This window comes from Lactuca saligna, chromosome 7 (assembly GCF_052625555.1).
Source record: "Lactuca saligna cultivar CGN05327 chromosome 7, ASM5262555v1, whole genome shotgun sequence".
In the NCBI taxonomy this organism is placed as follows: Eukaryota; Viridiplantae; Streptophyta; class Magnoliopsida; order Asterales; family Asteraceae; genus Lactuca; species Lactuca saligna.
The window spans coordinates 50270504-50276773 of record NC_136423.1 but is presented as its reverse complement, the minus strand read 5'-3'; positions in this window follow the sequence as shown (position 1 = coordinate 50276773).

Genomic DNA, 6270 nt, shown 5'->3' with positions numbered 1-6270 from the left:
CCATCCTCTATGTAGTCCATTAGCCCAATATTCAACTATCACACAATTGACAGTTCTAGTCCCCTTTATTTAATTAATGTCTTTTAGCAATAAAATTAATTCTCAATTAATTATCGACTAATATTAATTAAACAATATGATTTCTCCTTTAATATTCTATTCTCATAATATATAAATCATAATTAATCCTCTCTCTCCATAATTCATTCTATCAAGTTGCTTTGGTGAAGGCAACCCAAAAGGACCATGCACCATCGGCTTAAGTGTTGGAATAGTGTCTAAGGCTATAACTATATTCGGTGATGCATGGTCCTTTTGGGTTGCCTTCACCATAGCAACTTGAAGGATGATTTGTTAAGAGAGAGTAAATATTATAAGGAATAATATTTAGCTATTTGATTAATATAAGTCATAAATTAATTGGTATTAATTTGGTGACTTAAAGAGATTAATTAAATAAGAGGGTATAAACTGTCAATTGTTTGATAGTTAGACTTTAGACTATAAATCCATTAGGATGGACTTTGGACGGTTTCTAAGAGCTTTAGGATAGCTCAAAATAGTCCATAAGGATATCTATGGAATGGATTTGGATAGCCTTAAGAGAAGATTATCCAATTAGGGTTTAGGGTGAAACCCTTAAGGAGTCTACAAGTATAAATAGGCACTTGGGGTGTGGAATTCGGGTACAACCTTTCAGAACCTAAAGCAAGGAACCTCTGGCCGAATTCCATCCCCTCTCCTCTCTCCTAAATCATCTTGCTTGCTATTGGTGTTTGTAAGCCATTAGAGGAGTGACAATTGTGACTCTAGAAGCTCCAAGACAAGAAGATCAACAAGGAACTCAAAGGTATGATTCTAGATCTGTATTAATGTTGTTGTTTAACCTAATTAGCCATTAGAAGTCTTGGATTCAAAAGCATGTTTATTAGAAAGCCTAGATCCAAGCAATAGGGTTTTGCATGCGCACATAGGAAAGTTCTTATGGCTAAAACCCAACAGTGGTATCAGAGACTAGATTGGTTTTCTTTGAATTGTTGCTTGAATAACTGAAACAAACCTGCAAAATTCGATTTTTTGGGTTTTTGAGTCACTGACTCGTCGAGTTCCAAGGTGGACTCGTCGAGTAGGCCTGACTCATCGAGTCCCCTTGTGCACTCGGCGAGTCCAAGCGTCAGGAATGGCCAGATTCGGGATTTTTTCATAATTATCTTATGGAAACTTACCATAATCATATTAGATCAATGTAAATCCGATTTTTTGATAAATATGACTGTTATCTTGATCTAGTTAAAGGTAATTATCAACTAATTAAATATTTAGTTTCCTTATATGATAATTAATTAATTATTTTGATTATTTTGGTAATTATCTTAAAAGAAATCATAGATAAATCAAATAAAGATAATTAAGATATTAATTGCTAATTGAAATTATTTGTTATTTGATCCTCCATGTTTTAAATGTTTAAAACCTACCCTATAGTTTTGAAATTTATATTTGTGATTAAAAGTTCTAATTTAGACAACTTAAATTTCAATCCCTAGATTTTAAAAGTTTAAAATACAACCCTATACTTATATAATATTACTAGAATAATATATATATGTATAACTAAATGCTAGTCTTACCGCTAGTAGGCCTCATTCACGAAGCCGATCTATAAGGTGGGTATAAGGTTGCGGCCTATAAAATGGCGCTTAATGGGTGTACACTCACACCCACCGCTTGCTTGATTGGTGGAGGGTCGTTAGCCGAACGGGTAGGATAGGGCAACCTCATCCTCTCATTAAAAGTATAATAAGAAATACGAAGTAACTAAATTTTTTTTTAAAATTTCCCAATCTTAGTTACTTTAGGAAAAGTGAATTGATGCAATCCCATGAAATTACACTTTGCACCTTGCTAAGATGTTAGTGGAGCATGTGTGGTTTACCGGCACACTAATTGGTTCTAAGCGAAGGTGGCAAAGGGTGATTCATTGTTTATCATAGTTCGATGGAGCGTGTGTGGTTTACCGGCACATCGAATAGGTGATCGTAACAATGAAGGCACCATGTAAATTTGCATGGTAATTCACACCCGCTTTGTGATCCTCGGCATCCCAGTCACAAACAAGAGGGGCATATCGAGATTTAAACATGCCATTGAATAGTTCAATGAATCTCATCCGAACCTAGGAATTCTCAAAAACACTTAGGACTAAAAGTTTAAGTTTTGTGATGGAGAATTAGTGAATCGTCATTCACTTACCTTCAATTTATTTGCATGTTGGATTACGGCATCCCTTTTCTAGTATGTAAATGTTATTGTTGGATCCTAGCCCTAATTTTTCTTATTGGGTGATAATTAGGGATTCTTGTTCTAATCTATCTTTGTCCTTTCTAGATGTCAAACGCAAACAACGCTGCTGCTAGTTCTTTCACGTTGATGAGCCTTTGCCAAAAGGTCACCTTCGATGGAACGAACTTTGGCGAATGGATAAGATACATTCGCACCATTGCTCGCTATGAGGATAAAGAGTATGTCCTCGACGAGAAGCTCGAGAAAATCAACCCCGAAATTGCTACTCCCGCCGAAATCACCGCCTTTGAAACTCATGACCGAGATGCAACGAAAGTACATTGCATCATGATCGCTACCATGAACTCCGAATTCCAAAAGTCCTACGAGGACATGTATCCATACGAAATGCATCAAGACTTGTTGGAGAGGTACCACCAAAACGCGAGACAAGAGCGTTACGAGATCTTCACTAACATGATTTCCGCCAAGATGGGTCATGGAGAATCTCTTACCGTGCACTTGCAAAAGATGCAAAGGTATGTCGACCGCCTTCGCAAGTTAAACGTTGACTTTGGCGAAGACTTGGAGATCGACATGGTGCTTCACTCTTTGCCTCCCATGTACAACCAATTTAGGATGACCTACCACATGAACAAAGAGGAGGTCACTCTAAGTAAACTCCAAGGTCTCTTGAGGGTTGCTGAGAGCAATTTCAAGGACAAGTCTGTTGCACCAACTCCCAATCCATCCGCTGCTCCTGTCTTGGCTATTGGTCAAGGGAAGGGAAAGAAGAGGAAAGCTTCTTCAAGTAACTATCGAAAGGTAAAAGCCCGGGATGGTTCCTCTTCTAGTGGGACCAAAGTTGATCCCTCTAAGCCCTGCTCTAACCCGAAGGAGGCAGAGTGCCACCACTGCCACAAGATAGGACATTGGAAGCGAAGCTGCCCGGACTACCTGCAAGCCATCAAGGAAGGAAAGATCAAGCCATCTTTCGCAGGTATATATGCAATAAAATCTAACGATTCTAATCATGCTATTTCTTGGGTTCTTGACACCGGTTGTGGTTATCACATTTGTTCTAATGTGCAGGGACTAAAAAGAAGTAGGGATGTGGAGCAAGGAAGGATCAATCTAATCATGGGGAACAGAAGATCGTCGCCTGTGACCAAGATTGGAGTGTATTCTTTAGTGCTTAAGAATAGTTTAGTTTTAGATTTGAACAATTGTTGCTATTCGCCAGAAATGGCTAGAAACATCATTTCATTCCATGGTTTATATAGACAAGGTTTTAGATTTTCTTTTAATAATGAGAATGGTTCTATTTTGGTTTATCTAAATGGTGTCTTTTACTTTGAAGCTATACCATGTAATGGAATATATGAAACTGTTATGATTGTTGATAACTTAGGCAATGATGTTTTGAATATTGATTCTTCCACTAGTATGGATAAAGCATCCTTGTGGCATTGTCGTCTTGGACATGTCAACAAGAAACGCATAGCCCAACTCCAAAAGGATGGAGTGTTGGAGTCATTCGACCTTAGGGAAGATGACACATGCGAGTCTTGTTTGCTTGGAAAGATGACTAAGTCACCCTTCACGAGCACTTGTGAAAGGGGTGAGGGACTATTAGACCTAATACATACCAATGTATGTGGACCTTTTAGATCAACCACGAAGGATGGGAACCGCTTCTATGTGACCTTTACCGATGATTATAGTAGATATGGGTATATCTATTTAATCAAGCAAAAGTCAGAAACCTTTGAAAAGTTCAAGGAGTTCAAGAATGAAGTGGAGAATCAATTGGGCAGGAAAATCAAGATGCTTCGATCCGATCGAGGAGGAGAGTACCTAAGTCTTGAATTCCACGATTATCTCAAGGAGTGTGGAATAGTTTCGCAATTGACGCCTCCTAGGACACCGCAATTGAATGGTGTGGCAGAAAGGCGTAATTGAACCTTATTGGATATGGTTCGCTCTATGATGAGTCGTGCTTCACTACCTATCTTCTTTTGGGGGTATGCCTTAGAGACTGCCGCCCATATCCTTAACCGAGTCCCTACTAAGAAGGTTGCCAAAACACCTCACGAGATGTGGACGGGGAAAGTTCCCTCGTTGGCACATATCAAGGTTTGGGGTTGCGAGGCTTTCGTAAGACGAGATACTCACGACAAGCTTGAACCTCGAAGTGAGCGATGTATTTTCATTGGCTACCCGCAAACCTCCTTTGGATATCTCTTCTATAGACCGAAAGATAATGTTATCTTTGTTGCGAGGAGAGGAGTTTTCCGAGAGCGAGAACTCATAAGCCAAGGAGACAGTGGGAGGCAAATCGATCTTGAAGAGATTCAAGAGTCGATAGATGTAGGAACCTCTACCGCTGGCGTTCAACCCAAGGAGGAAACTCCGGTTGAACCGATTGACGAATCCTTACCTCTTAGACGTTCCGATAGAGTTAGAGTTCAACCCCAGTTTTATGGTTTTCATATTACTACCGAAGGGGACACGTATATTAGTGATGGTACACTAATAAATCTTGATGAACCTAATAGCTATAAGGAAGCCATGGCAGGCCCGGAGTCTGCGAAATGGAAAGAGGCGATGGATAGCGAGATCCAATCCATGTACGATAACCAAGTTTGGAATTTGGTTGATTACGTGCCCGAACGTAAGACCGTAGGGTGCAAGTGGATCTTCAAGAAGAAGACCGACGTGGATGGGAACGTACACACATACAAAGCGCGATTGGTTGCGAAGGGCTTTACTCAAACTCCCGGAGTTGACTATGATGAGACCTTCTCACCAGTTGCGAAGATTAAATCTATTAGAGTGATGTTAGCGATTGCCGCATTTCATGATTATGAGATTTGGCAAATGGATGTCAAGACCGCTTTCCTCAACGGAAAGTTGGCTGAGGATGTTTACATGGCTCAGCCAGAGGGGTTTGTGAATCCGAAGCATCCGAATAGAGTGTGTAAGCTTGAGAAGTCCATTTATGGACTTAAGCAAGCGTCTCGCAGATGGAATCTTTGCTTCGATGAGAAAGTCAAAGAGTTTGGATTTGTACGAAGCGAAGACGAATCTTGTGTATATGTCAAAGCCAGTGGGAGTGTAGTAAGCTTCCTCGTTCTATATGTCGATGACATATTACTCATAAGAAACGACATCCCGACTCTGCAGGAAGTTAAGTCCTGGCTCGGGAAGTGCTTCGCTATGAAGGACCTCGGAGAGGCTTCTTACATTTTGGGAATAAGGATAGTAAGAGAAAGAAGTAAGAGACTAATTGGACTTAGTCAGAATACTTACTTAGAGAAGGTACTAAAACGTTTTAGTATGGAAAACTCAAAGAAGGGAGAACTACCGATACAAGGAAATGCCAAGTTGAGTAAGACTCAAAGTACGAGTACCGAAGCTGAGATAGCAGAAATGAGCCGAGTACCATACGCTTCCGCAGTTGGCTCAATCATGTACGCTATGACTTGTACTCGCCCTGATGTAGCCTTCGCTTTGAGCATGGTTAGCAGATATCAAGGGAACCCTGGCAAAGCACATTGGATTGCGGTGAAGAACATCCTTAAGTACCTTCGGAGGACGAAAGAATGGTTCTTAGTCCTTGGAGGGAGTGATGACTTGAAGGTGCGAGGGTATAGTGACGCCAGCTTTCAAACCGATAGGGACAACTACCGTTCGCAGTCGGGCTGGGTCTTTACCCTAAATGGAGGAGCAGTGACATGGAAAAGTTCCAAGCAAGAAACCGTAGCTGATTCAACGTGCGAATCAGAGTACATCGCAGCGAGCGAAGCGTCGAAGGAGGCAATATGGCTGAAGAACTTCATTGGTGATCTTGGAGTTGTACCGGCCATAAAAGAGCAAATGGAGATTTTCTGTGATAACGAAGGTGCGGTTGCCTTGACCAAGGAACCGAGGGATCATGGTAGATCTCGACATATCGACAGAAAATATCACTTCATTAGACATCGT